This window comes from Sapajus apella, unplaced genomic scaffold (genome assembly GCF_009761245.1).
Source record: "Sapajus apella isolate SASKATOON/1434 unplaced genomic scaffold, GSC_monkey_1.0 scaffold8, whole genome shotgun sequence".
Classification (NCBI taxonomy): Eukaryota; Metazoa; Chordata; class Mammalia; order Primates; family Cebidae; genus Sapajus; species Sapajus apella.
In genome coordinates this window covers 301770-316083 of record NW_022436948.1, presented here as the reverse complement: position 1 = coordinate 316083, position 14314 = coordinate 301770, and the positions used below count along the sequence as shown (strand labels likewise).

The 14314-nt window shown below is 41.8% G+C and overlaps 1 protein-coding gene and 1 non-coding gene across 7 annotated transcripts in view; both read left to right on the top strand.

The window, feature by feature from the left end:
* The window catches only part of DIP2A (disco interacting protein 2 homolog A), a 120574-nt gene that overhangs the window by 61533 nt on the left and 44727 nt on the right, over positions 1-14314 (top strand). The window lies entirely within an intron of this gene.
* On the top strand, positions 11786-11890 carry LOC116551101. Its single transcript, XR_004268722.1, has one exon. It is a non-coding gene; the product is annotated as a U6 spliceosomal RNA (small nuclear RNA).

Here is a 14314-nt window from a genome sequence, read left to right as displayed (position 1 = left end):
GTGAGTGGACGCCGCGTTTTTATTGCCCACAGACTAGGAAATTCCCGGGCGGAGGTGCTCCACGGTCGCCAGCGTGGCTGTTTCGGCCAGCGCAGCCGTGCCGGCCCGGCACCGCTGCTTTGCCCCGTGCGGCTGCTTTGTCGGCGCCCCGGAGCCGCGGTTCTCCATACAAAATACACCGGTCCGGGGGCCCTTTAGGCTGGTGATTGGAGCCACGGGAAGTCGCCCATATGCCGGTTCAAAAAGGGGACTGAGCAGAGAACCAGGACAGTAGATTCCAGGGCAAAAAAAAAAAAAAAAAGCACCACAAACCTCAGTGCCGCTGTTTAAGCCAGCGCAGTGAGTGGCCGCAGGGGAAAACAAACAGACCCCGGCGCCTCTTCAACAGGCGACTGGAACACCAACTTAAAAAAGGCTCTGAGGCAGGGAGCCAGGCGATCAGGCTCTGCTGGTCTCACCCCCACAAAAGAACAGCAATCAGAAACTCTGGATTGAGAGTTTCACAGCAAGCGCAGCTGAACCCGGGACAGTCCAGCTCTGTGGGGGAGGGGCGTCCGCCATTACCGAGGCAACCTGCCACAGCAGAGACTCCGCCCCAACAGAGGCGGGCCACCATCGCCAAAGCAGTTCTAACTACACCCATATAAACAGGACTGCAGGGAAGTTCACTCGGCAGCGGGGCGGAGCCCACAGCAGCTCAGCAAAACTGCTATAGGCCGACAGTGACTAGGCTGCCTCCTTGCTGGGCTGGGCAGGTCTGAAGGAAAATAAAAAAAAAAAAGTCGGCAGCATAACGGAAACTCATAAATAAAGCCCTAAATCCCTGGGACAGAGCACCTGGGAACAAAAAGCAGTTTATGAGTTCTGCTGCAGCAGACCTAAAAGTACCTGCCCAGCAGCTCTGAATGAACAACAACAGAGCTCGCAGCTCACCATTTGAGCTCCTATAAAGAGACCGTCTCCTCAAGCAGCTCCCTGACCCCTATATATCCAAAAAGAAACCTCATAAAAGAGAGATCAGATTGACACTAGGCGGGTATCCGTCTGGGACAAAGATAGCAGAAGAAGAAAACTGGTAACAACCCTTACTGTTCAGCAGCTGCTGCAGGTGAACCCCAGGCAAGCAGGGCCTGGAGTGAACCTCAGCAGACCTACAGCAGAGGGGCCAGACTGTCAGAAGGAAAACCAAGAAACAGAAATAACCTCATCATCAACAAACAGAACGTCAATCTGAAAGATTTGAGACCCAATCTGAAAGCAAGCAACTACAAAGTCGACAGGTGGATAAATCCTTAAAGATGGGAAGAAACCAGCACAAAAAGGATGAAAACACCCGAAACCAGAACACCTCTCCTCCTAAAAGCGATCACAACTCCTCACCAGCAAGGGAACAAGGTTGGATGGAGAACGAGTGTGATGAAATGACAGAATCAGACTTCAGAAGGTGGGTAGTAAGAAACTTCTGTGAACTTAAAGAACATGTTCTAACCAAATGCGAAGAAACTAAGAACCTTGAAAAAAGAATGGACGAAATGCTAACAAGAATGGACAAAATAGAAAGGAATATAAGTGAATTGATGGAACTGAAAAACGCAACACGAGAACTTCATGAAGCATGCACAAGTATCAACAGCCGAATGGACCAAGCGGAAGAAAGGATATCAGAGGTCGAAGATCAACTCAATGAAATAAAATGGGAAGGCAAGACTGAAGAAAAAAGGGTAAAAAGGAATGAACAAAGTCTCCAAGAAATGTGGGACTATGTGAAAAGACCTAATCTACATTTGATAGGCGTACCCAAATGCGACGAAGAGAATGAATCCAAGCTGGAAAATACTCTTCAGGATATTATCCAGGAAAACTTCCCCAACCTAGCAAGGCAGGCAAACATTCAAGTCCAGGAAATACAGAGAACACCACAAAGATATTCGTCAAGAAGAGCAACCCCAAGGCACATCATCGTCAGATTCACCAGGGTCGAAATGAAGGAGAAAATACTAAGGGCAGCCAGAGAGAAAGGTCGGGTTACCCATAAAGGGAAGCCCATCAGACTCACAGCAGATCTCTCAGCAGAAACCCTACAAGCCAGAAGAGAATGGGGGCCAATATTCAACATCCTTAAAGAAAAGAATTTTCAACCCAGAATCTCCTATCCAGCCAAACTAAGCTTCATAAGGGAAGGAAAAATAAAATCCTTTGGGAACATGCAAGTACTCAGAGATTTCGTCACCAGCAGGCCAGCTCTACAAGAGCTCCTGAAAGAGGCTCTACACATATAAAGGAACAACAAGTACCAGCTCAACTAAAGGGCAAAACAGCCAGCTAGCACCAAAATGGCAGTATCAAATTCACACATAACAATATTAACCCTAAATGTAAATGGACTAAATGCCCCAATCAAAAGACACAGACTGGCAAATTGGATAAAAAGACAAAACCCATCAGTGTGTTGTATCCAGGAAACCCATCTCACATGCAAGGATACACAAAGGCTCAAAATAAAGGGATGGAGGAAGATTTACCAAGCAAATGGAGAGCAAAAAAAAGCAGGAGTTGCAATTCTCATCTCTGATAAATTAGACTTTAAAGCAACAAAGATCATAAGAGACAAAGAGGGACATTACATAATGGTAAAAGGATCAATGCAACAAGAAGAGCTAACGATCCTAAATATATACGCACCCAATACAGGAGCACCCAGATACATAAGGCAAGTTCTTAATGACCTACAAAGAGACCTAGACTCCCACACAATAATAGTGGGAGACTTTAACACCCAATTGTCAACATTAGACAGATCAACCAGACAGAAAATTAACAAGGATATCCAGGACTTGAACTCATACCTGGACCAAGCAAACCTAATAGACATTTACAGAACTCTACACCCCAAATCCACAGAATATACATTCTTCTCAGCACCACATCACACCTACTCTAAAATTGACCACATAATTGGGAGTAAATCACTCCTCAGCAAATGCAAAAGAACGGAAATTGTAACAAACAGTCTCTCAGACCACAGTGCAATCAAGTTAGAACTCAGAATTCAAAAACTAACTCAGAACCGCACAGCTTCATGGAAACTGAGCAACTTGCTCCTGAATGTTGACTGGATAAACAATGAAATGAAGGCAGAAATAAAGATGTTCTTCGAAACCAACGAGAATGAAGACACAACATACCAGAATCTCTGGGACACATTTAAAGCAGTCTCTAGAGAAAAATATATAGCAATAAGTGCCCACATGAGAAGTAAGGAGAGATCAAAAATTGACACCCTATCATCAAAACTGAAAGAGCTAGAGGAGTAAGATCAAAAAAACTCAAAGTCTAGCAGAAGACAAGAAATAGCTAAGATCAGAGCAGAACTGAAGGAGATAGAGACACAAAAAACCCTTCAAAAAAATCAATCAGTCCAGGAGCTGGTTTTTTGAAAAGACCAACAAAATAGACAGACCACTAGCCAGATTAATAAAAAAGAAAAGAGAGAATAACCAAATTGATGCAATAAAAAACGATAAAGGGGATATCACCACAGATTCCACAGAAATTCAAATCATCATCAGAGATTATTACAAACAACTCTATGCACACAAACTAATAAACCTGGAAGAAATGGATAAATTCCTGGACACTTGCCTCCTGCCAAGCCTAAACCAGGAAGAAGCCGAAACCCTGAACAGACCCATAACAAGGTCTGCAGTTGAGGCAGCAATTGAGAGCTTACCACCCAAAAAAAGCCCAGGTCCAGATGGGTTCACAGCTGAATTCTACCAGACATACAAAGAGGAGCTGGTACCATTTCTTCTGAAACTATTCCAAACAATACAAAAAGAGGGAATTCTTCCCAAATCATTTTACGACACCAACATCATACTGACTCCAAAACCCGGCAGAGACTCAACAAGAAAAGAAAACTTCAGGCCAATATCCATGATGAACATAGATGCAAAAATCTTCAATAAAATACTGACAAGCCGATTGCAACAGCACATCAAAAAGCTTATCCACCATGATCAAGTAGGCTTCATCCCGGGGATGCAAGGCTGGTTCAACATATGCAAGTCTATAAACGTAATTCACCACATAAACAGAACCAAAGACAAAAACCACATGATTATCTCAATTGATGCAGAGAAGGCCTTTGACAAAATTCAGCAGCCCTTTATGCTAAAAACACTCAATAAGCTAGGTATTGATGGAACGTATCTCAAAATAATAAAAGCTATTCATGACAAACCAACAGCCAATATCATACTGAATGGGCAAAAACTGGAAGCATTCCCCTTGAAATGTGGCACCAGACAAGGATGCCCGCTCTCACCACTGCTATTCAATATCGTATTAGAAGTTCTAGCCAGAGCAATCAGGCAAGAAAAAGAAGTAAAGGGCATTCAAATAGGAAAGGAGGAAGTCAAATTGTCTCTATTTGCAGACGACATGATTGTATATCTAGAAGACCCCATCGTCTCAGCCCCAAACCTCCTGAAACTGATAAGCAAGTTCAGCAAAGTCTCAGGATACAAAATCAATGGGCAAAAATCACATGCATTCCTATACACCAATAACAGACTTAAAGAGAGCCAAATCAAGAACAAACTGCCATTCACAATTGCCACAAAGAGAATAAAATACCTAGGAATACAACTAACAAGGAATGTAAAGGACCTCTTCAAGGAGAACTACAAGCCACTGCTCAACGAAATAAGAGAGGACACAAACAGATGGAGAAACATTCCATGTTCATGGTTAGGAAGAATCAATATCGTGAAAATGGCCATACTGCCCAAAGTAATTTACAGATTCAATGCTAGCCCCATCAAGCTACCAATGACCTTCTTCGCAGAACTGGAAAAAACCACCTTAAACTTCATATGGAACCAAAAGAGAGCCCGCATAGCCAAGTCAATTCTAAGCAAAAAGAACAAAGCAGGGGGCATCACACTACCAGACTTCAAACTATACTACAAGGCTACCGTAATCAAAACAGCATGGTACTGGTACCAAAACAGAGATATAGACCAATGGAACAGAACAGAGGTCTCGGAGGCAACACAACATATCTACAACCACCTGATCTTTGACAAACCAGTCAAAAACAAGCAATGGGGAAAGGATTCCCTGTTCAATAAATGGTGTTGGGAAAGCTGGCTAGCCATGTGCAGAAAGCAGAAACTGGACCCCTTCCTGACACCTTACACTAAAATTAACTCCAGATGGATTAAAGACTTAAACATAAGACTTAACACCATAAAAACCCTAGAAGAAAATCTAGGCAAAACCATTCAGGACGTAGGTGTAGGCAAGGACTTCATGACCAAAACACCAAAAGCATTGACAACAAAAGCCAAAATAGACAAATGGGACCTAATCAAACTCCACAGCTTCTGCACGGCAAAAGAAACAGTCTTTAGAGTGAATCGGCAACCAACAGATTGGAAAAAATTTTTGCAGTTTACCCATCTGACAAAGGGCTGATATCTAAAATTTACAAAGAACTAATACAGATTTACAAGAGAAAAACTAACAAGCCCATTCAAAAGTGGGCAAAGGATATGAACAGACACTTTACAAAAGAAGACATACGTGAGGCCAACAAACATATGAAAAAATGCTCATCATCACTGGTCATCAGAGAAATGCAAATCAAAACTACATTGAGATACCATCTCACGCCCGTTAGAATGGCGATCATTAAAAAATCTGGAGACAACAGATGCTGGAAAGGATGTGGAGAAATAGGAACACTTTTACACTGTTGGTGGGAGTGTAAATTAGTTCAACCATTGTGGAAGACAGTGTGGCGATTCCTCGAGGACCTAGAAATAGAAATTCCATTTGACCCAGCAATCCCATTACTGGGTATATATCCAAAGGATTACAAATCGTTCTACTATAAGGACACGTGCACACGAATGTTCATTGCAGCACTGTTTACAATAGCAAAGACCTGGAACCAACCCAAATGCCCATCGACGATAGACTGGATAGGGAAAATGTGGCACATATACACCATGGAATATTATGCAGCCATCAAAAACGAAGAGTTTGGGTCCTTTGTAGGGACATGGATGAACCTGGAAACCATCATTCTCAGCAAACTGACAGAAGAGCAGAAGATCAAACACTGCACGTTCTCACTCATAGGCGGGTGTTGAACAATGAGAATACATGGACACAGGGAGGGGAGCACTACACACTGGGGTCAGTTGGGGGGAAATAGGGGAGGGACGGTGGGGGGTGGGAAGCTGGGGAGAGATAGCAAGGGGAGAAATGCCAGAAGTAGGTGATGGGGAGGAAGGCAGCAAATCACACTGCCACGTGTGTTCCTATGCAACAATTTTGCATGTTCTTCACATGTACCCCAAAACCTAAAAAGCAATAAAATAAATAAATGGGGAAAAAAAAAACTTTCTCTACACTAAAGCAATGAAGATATTCTACTATATTATTTTAAAGAATGTTTTACAAGAGATGAGTACAATTGAATTTTTCCATACAGACAACAAATTGTATTTAAATTATTTACTAAATAGCTTTCCTTTACCCACTAATCTGTAATGCTACCTCCTCTTTACATATGTTCAGGGCTTTCTATTCTGTTCCAAATATCTAGTCTATTACCCCTGGCTTAACACCTTAACTCTCTTAATTAAAATAACTCTAACATAAAGTCTAAAAAAAAAAAAAAAAAAAAGGCAAAACAAGTTACTTCTGTTTTCTATTAGTTCAGCTCATGCAGCTAACTCCTGTTTGATATTTATGAACATTTTGGCTCTCTATGAAAGTCCTGAAAGTTTTTCCTTAATTATTTTATTTTATTTTTTTTTTTTGGAGACGAGTCTCACTCTTGTTGCCCAGGCTGGAGTGGAATGGCTGGCGTGATCTCGGCTCACTGCAACCTCCGCCTCCCGGGTTCAACCGATTCTTCTGCCTCAGCCTCCCAAGTAGCTGGGATTACAGGCATGCACCACCATGCCCAACTAATTTTTTGTATTTTTAGTACAGACAGGATTTCACTATGTTGACCAGGTGGCTCTCTAACTCCTGACCTCAGGCAGTCCACCTGCCTCGGCCTCCAAAAGTGCTGGGATTACAAGCATGAGCCACCGCGCCCGACCTAGATTTTCCTTTATTCTAATTCACAATCTCCAAAGTTATCAGAAGCCTACATTCAAGAACACCTATTAGAGTTCTATAGTTGATTATAAAACCATCTTCTAAAGAGGACCAAAACAAGACCGCAATTTTCCGTGGATGACAGAATGCCTTAGGGCAGCCTCTATAAAAGCCACAATTGACTAGGAATTTTGATTACTACTTCTGTGACATACAACAATTTAACATACCAATTATACTTATTAATAACCTGTACTGTCATATCAGAATTATACAAGTTTCACTGATTTGGGAACACATACCAATAACATATTTATACAAATATAGCCCAAAGAAAGCCAAACATCATTTCGTATTTGACAATGTTTCCTGTGTGATTTTTATACCAAATAAGCTTCAAATGTTATTTTTTAGACTTGAGGGGACCTAATACCCAAAAGATTAATTAGGGTCAGAAAAAGGTGTAATTTTGAATATGATTTTGGGAAGTCTGTCAAATATTAAAGGTTTAAACACTTGATAGAATCCCAGGTCATCATAAGTTATTCATTTACCCAAAATGATAACTCATCTTGAACTCCTAGTCTCAAGTGATCCACGTGCCCCCACCTCCCAAAGTGCTGGGATTGCAGACATGAGCCATTGCACCCAGCCATCTTTCATTATTTTAAAAAATATAACATTAAAAATCTTGTTTAAGGGAGAAAGTCAAGTTTCACTGTTGCATTAGTGCATTATTGATGTAAAACCCAATTCTTAATAAAACCTTATAATAAGACAAATCTATTCAACCATAAGGTAAGATTCTCATAAACCTTTTATAACCCTTTACAATTTTTGTTAAAGAGCAGATTCGTGCTGCAAGAAAACTCTGTTGTGCCTTTATTCCAATATTCAATTTATGGAAAAACAAGTATTACCCCTTTAACTTTAGGCCAGTGTGTTCACACACAAATTTCTTTTACAAGATTAATTTTTCACAAACCTTCCACAACTTGCTCCAATCTTCAGCATTATTCTATCTAACTTAAAATAATCCTTTAACCCTTTAGGCAAAAAAAAATTTACATTCCCATGACTTCTTACAATCGTTTACCAAAAATATACTTCACTTTCCTTATACACCTTGCATGTAGAACTGCTTTTCCCGTAGTCTCAAGTACACATTACAAAGAAGTGGTTTATGACTTTAAAGCATTTAGCAAACCTAACATCTGAACTGCCTAATTTACACCAAATGCCTAAATTTTTGAAGATATTTTTATTTTACCGTAATCTTTAAAACTGTCTTCATTTCCCTAAGATTACTTAAGTCATGTGAATTAAAAGGCACTACAGTTTTAATTTTTCTGACAAAGTACATAGTTTAAGCTTGTATTTTTAAACTAATTAATCAACGCTCTTTCATATATAAACTTCACACACATAACATATAAATACACAGACAGAAGATCCAGGAGTTGTAAGATTTTCCATTTTCAGTTTCTAAGTTTCTTAGTTGGATTACTGGCTTCAGGGTGGAGCTCTTTGATAAACAGGGCTAGGGAAACATGCAGTTTCTGGGACCTAATAAGCAGCTGTAAGGAAAAGCAAATTCCAGAAATCAGGCGTCCCATTTCTATACCAGATACTACATCCCCAAAAAAGGGAATCAGCCCATCCCCTATGGGAGTGTTATCTCTCAGTGAGGTGTGGGGACATTTCCATACCTTCTAGGTGGCCAAGAGCATGCTTCTCTGATCCAAACATGCAAAGAGCTGTATATTCCCCTATAACTACCATTAGCTACCCCCAAAGTATATTTCCTACCTAATTATTACACACCAAAGCTCTCTCATAATGTGAAGTCAAAACCGTCAGGTAACACAATGAAAAACAGAGCCGAGTCTTAAATTTTGGGAGCATCTATCCATTTTAAATTCCTGGGGTTTCATGAGAAAATTCCCAAAATGGGGTCTGTGGTACCTCCTCTCTTTCCCAAGGAGTCCCAAGCTGTTAGATCTTGAATATCCACTTCTGTTTTTTGAGACAGGGTCTTGATCTGTTGCCAGGCTGGAGTGCAGTGGCGCGATCTCAAGTCACTGCAACCTCCGCCTCCCAGGTTCAATCAATTCTCCTGCCTCAGTCTCCTCACACTACAGGTGCATGCCATCATGCCTGGCTAATTTTTTTTTTTTTTTTTGTATTTTTATTAGAGATGGGGTTTCACCATGTTGGCCAGAATGGTCTCGATCTCTTGACCTTGTCATCCACCCACCTTGGTCTCCCAAAGTGCTGGGATTATAGGTGTGAGCCTGGCCTGAATATATACTTTTAAGCTGACTTTTAACCATAGTGCTTATTTATTTATTTTTGAGATGGAGTCTCGCTCTGTCACCCAGACTGGAGTGCAGTGGCATGATCGCGGCTCACTGCAACCTCCGCCTCCTGGGTTCAAGCAATTCTCCTGCCTCAGCCTCCTGAGTATCTAGGATTACAGGTGTGCGCCACCACGCCTGGCTAATTTTTTTTATTTTTAGTAGAGACGAGATTTCACTAGGTTGGCCAGGCTGGTCTTGTACTCTTGAACTCAAGTGATCTGCCTACCTCAGCCTCCCAAAGTGCCGGGATTATGGGCGTGAGCCACCACGCCTGGCCCATAGGGCTCTTTTTACTTAAATCTCTTATTACCCAACTTTAGCCAGGCCACACAGCCAATAATTCTGACTTTTTAACTTTACCAAAGGCAACCTCCCAGGTGAAAACAATAAGCCTTAGCCACTAAGCTACAGTATTGGGTGCCTGGACTATTCCCAGAAGAAGTCTAGAGCATCCAGTTCTGAGCTTGCAAAGGCTTTTAACTGCTCGAGATAACTTTTAGAGCTAACTACGACATGAACCCCCGAATTCCTGTTTGCTTGATGGTGGAAACCAAGAGAAATTACCTCCATGTGGTTACAAGGTCCACTCCCAAGGACATTTTTCAACATGTGGTCTCTGGGCAAGATGAAAGAGGAAACAGTTGCCCTGAGTAACAGAAAAGATGGAAAAGAGGGAGAAAAGCATTGCCTGTGGCGGGATGGGGAAGGTGAGGAGCTCAGGGAGGCTAGAGAAAGACCCACCCGTTACAGCAACACCGAATCAAAAGTTCAGGTGGCCACTTGTCAGTCATGAAGGGATCTTATCCAGCAGCCCCATCAGCTCTAGAGTTCCTCATTTTGGAAAGGAAAAAAGCTCCCATGTTCCATTATCCTGTACCTGCCTAACCTTGTCACCTGCAACCATCAGCAGAGAGTGCAAGGCAGATTAATCCAAAGAGAATAGTGGTTAACATTCTGTATCCAGATCCATTCTTAGCAGAGAGAGACTTTCTGAAGGGGGGCTTTTAACCCCTTATGTCTTAGGAAGGACTCTAATCTTCCCAAGTGGGACCTGGAATCCAGGTTCGTTCAAGTACCCTTGCCTTTTTTTAAGAGGAGCCTTTAACCCACTCCGTCTTAGGAGAAACTCTGACTCCCCTAACTTGAGTCTCTAACCCAATTCCACCCTTTGCCACGGTATATGCACCCCACTTACCCAAAGTCGGCCAATGGGTGCTGCAATGTATTTTCTTTGGGTCGGAGGTCTCCTCAGTATTATCCCTTTGGATTTCACTAGGAAGACATTACCGGAAAGAGGTCCTGATCCAGACCCCAAGAGAGGCTTCTTGGACCTTGTGCAGGAAACAATTCAGGGCAAGTCAATATAGTAAGGTCAAAGCAAGTTTATTAAGAAAGCAAAGGAACAAAAGAATGGCTACTCCCTAGGCAAAGCAGCTGTACATTTTCTAATTAATAGGATCATTTATAGGAAGTTTTTATATTCTGGATACCAGACGTTTGTCAGTCATACCTTGCAAGGGTCCTCTCCTATTCTGTGGCTGGCTTTTCACTATTGGTAGCTTAGCAAACATAAGTTCTATCCATCACCTTCTTTTCTTTTATGATTTTGGTGGGGTTTTATTGATACAGAGTCTTACTCTTTCACGCTGGCTGGAGTGATCTTGGCTCACTGCAGCCTCTGCCTTCCCGGTCATGCAATTCTCATGTCTCAGCCTCCCAAGCAGCTGGGATTATAGACATACACCACCACGCCTAGCCAATTTTTTGTATTTTTAGTAGAGATGGGATTTCACTGTCCTGGCCAGGCTGGTCTCGAACCCTTGACTTCAGGTGATCCACTCGCCTCAGCCTCCCAAAGTGCTGGGATTACAGGCTTGAGCCATTGCACCTGGCCTGATTTTTGCTTTTTGTGTAGTCTTTTGAGTACTGTTTCCCTTGGCTGAGATCACAGTTATTTTATTAATTTGGGAAAATGCTGTTGTTTTGCTGTTCACATTTAGGTCTGCCATCCATGTAGAATGTGTTTTTGTGAATGGTGTGGTGTTGTTCCAGAGTTTGTTTCTAAAGAAAGATAACCAGCTGTCCTGTCTTGTCTAAGGAGAAGACAGCCCTTGCCACACTCCTCTGTGGTGGCATGTGGGTCATCAGTTGAGTTCTCCACACATGGGTGGATCTGTTTTATCTCATTGATTTATTTTCTGTCTTTGTGCCTATAACAGTCTCTTAATTACCATAGTTTTATAATAACTCTTGACATCTTTAGAGAAGGTCTGCCATCTTATTTTCTTCTTCAAGAGTCTTACATGCTCACTTTGTTAGCACATACACTAAAACTAGAATGTTGCAGAGAAGATGAGCATGGTACCTGTGCAAGGATGACACACATTTGTGAAGTGTTCCCTATTAAAAAAGTGCCTGGGCCGGGCGCGGTGGCTCAAGCCTGTAATCCCAGCACTTTGGGAGGCCAAGGCGGGTGGATCACGAGGTCAAGAGATCGAGACCATCCTGGTCAACATGGTGAAACCCCGTCTCTGCTAAAAATACAAAAATTAGCTGGGCATGGTGGCGCGTGCCTGTAATCCCAGCTACTCAGGAGGCTGAGGCAGGAGAATTGCCTGGACCCTGGAGACGGAGGTTGCGGTGAGCCGAGATCGCGCCATTGCACTCCAGCCTGGGTAACAAGAGCAAAACTCCGTCTCAAAAAAAAAAAAAAAGTGTCTTAGCACTTCTTGCCCTGTGCATTTCAGGATCAGCTTTAGAGTCAGCTTGTCAGATGTCACAGTATACCTATTAAGATTATTATCATTGCTTTGAATTATTCTAAAGAGAATTAACACCTTTGCATCGTTATTATTATTATGAAACAAAGCTTTGCTTTTGTTGCCCATGCTGGAGTGCAATAGTGCGATCGCAGCTCACTGTAACCTCTGCTTCCTGGACTCAAGTGATTCTCCTGCCTCAGCCTTCTGAGTAGCTGGGATTATAGGTGCCCGCCACCATGCCCAGCGAATTTTTTGTATTTTTAGCAGAGACGGGGTTTCACCATGTTGGCCAGGCTGGTCTCAAACTCCAGACCTCAGGTAATCCACCTGCCTCAGCCTACCAAAATGCTGGAATTACAGGTGTGAATCACTATGCCCCACCACCTTTGCATTATTGAGTCTTCCAGCCTTTGGACGTGATCTGTCCCTTCATTCATTCAAATATTTTTTACTTTATCTCAGTAATGTATAATTTTCTGTGGGGGGACTTTGTACATTTCTTGTGACAGTCTCAAGTACTTAGTATGTGTGTGTTTTAATCTCGTGGTGGATACTTTGATCAAAAATTTTTATTTACTCTTTTGTTTGTTTTTGTGAGACAGAGTTTCTCTTTGCTGTCCAGGCTGGAGTGCAGTGGCATGATCTCAGCTTACTGAAACCTCTGCCTCCTGGGTTCAAGCAATTCTCATGCCCTAGCCTCCTGAGTAGCTGGGATTACAAGTGCCTGCCTCCACACCTGGCTGATTTTTTATATTTTAGTAGAGACAAGGTTTCACCGTGTAGCCCAGGCTGTTCTCAAACTCCTAAGCTCAAGCAGTCCGCCTGTCTCGGCCTCCCAGAGTGCTAGGATTACAGACATGAGCCACTGGGCCTGGCCTATTTACTTTTTTATTGCTAGTATATAAAAACCAAATGGTGTTTATATGTTGATGTATTTGGCAGCCTTGCTAAATTCAGTTATAGAAGATTCATAAGATGACATGACACCGTCATGTCATCTACCAATAATGGTAGTTATATTTCCAGTTGTTCAGCTTTTTCCTTCCCCTTTTACACTGGCTAAGTCTTTGAGTAAAATGCTGAAAACAGATGTCTTTGACTTCTGTTTCAAAGTTTCGGTATCCAACCATTAATTATGATATTTCCTATTCGGTTTCTAAAATGCCCTTATCCCATTAAGGAAGTATGTTTCCTTTCATTCTAAGTTTAAGAAGGATTTCAAAAATCATTTAAAATCATTTTAAATCATGAATGATTGTTAAATTGTTTTTATTTTCTTCCATCTATTGATATGATTGTTTTATTTTTCACCTTTATTCTGTTAATGTGCCAAATTATGTTGATTTTCTATTGAACCTCTTTACATTCCTGGGATAAAACTGACTTGGTCATGATGCCTTATTCTTTTTATGTACAGCTGGATTCAGTTTGAAATTCTCGATGCATTACAATGATTAACACCTTAAAATGACCTTTTAAAATAGGCTACAACAGTGTTCTGAGTTTTTTGTTGTTTTTATATATACTTTAAATTCTAGGGTACATGTGCGGCTCATGCAGGATTGTTACATAGGTATACAAATGCCATGGTGGTTTACTACATCCATTCCCCTGTCATCTATGTTAGGTATTTCTCCTAATATTATCCGTCCCCAATCCCCCGAACCCTTGCTATCCCTCCCCTACCTCTCCCACCCCCTAACAGGCCCCAGTATGTGATGTTCCCCTCCGTGTCCATGTGTTCTCATTGTTCAACAACCACTTATGAGTGAGTACATTCAGTGTTTGCTTTTCTGTTCTTGTATCAGTTTGCTGAGAATGATGGTTTCCAGCTTCATCCATGTCCCTGCAAAGGACATGAACTCATCCTTTTTTATGGCTGCATAGTATTCCATGGTGTATATGTGCCACATTTTCTTTATCCAGTCTGTCATTGATGGGCATTTGGGTTGGTTCCAAGTCTTTGGTATTGTAAACACTGCCACAATGAACATACGTGTGCATGTGTCTTTATAATAGAATGATTCATAATCCTTTGGGTATATACCCAGTAATGGGATTGCTGGGTCA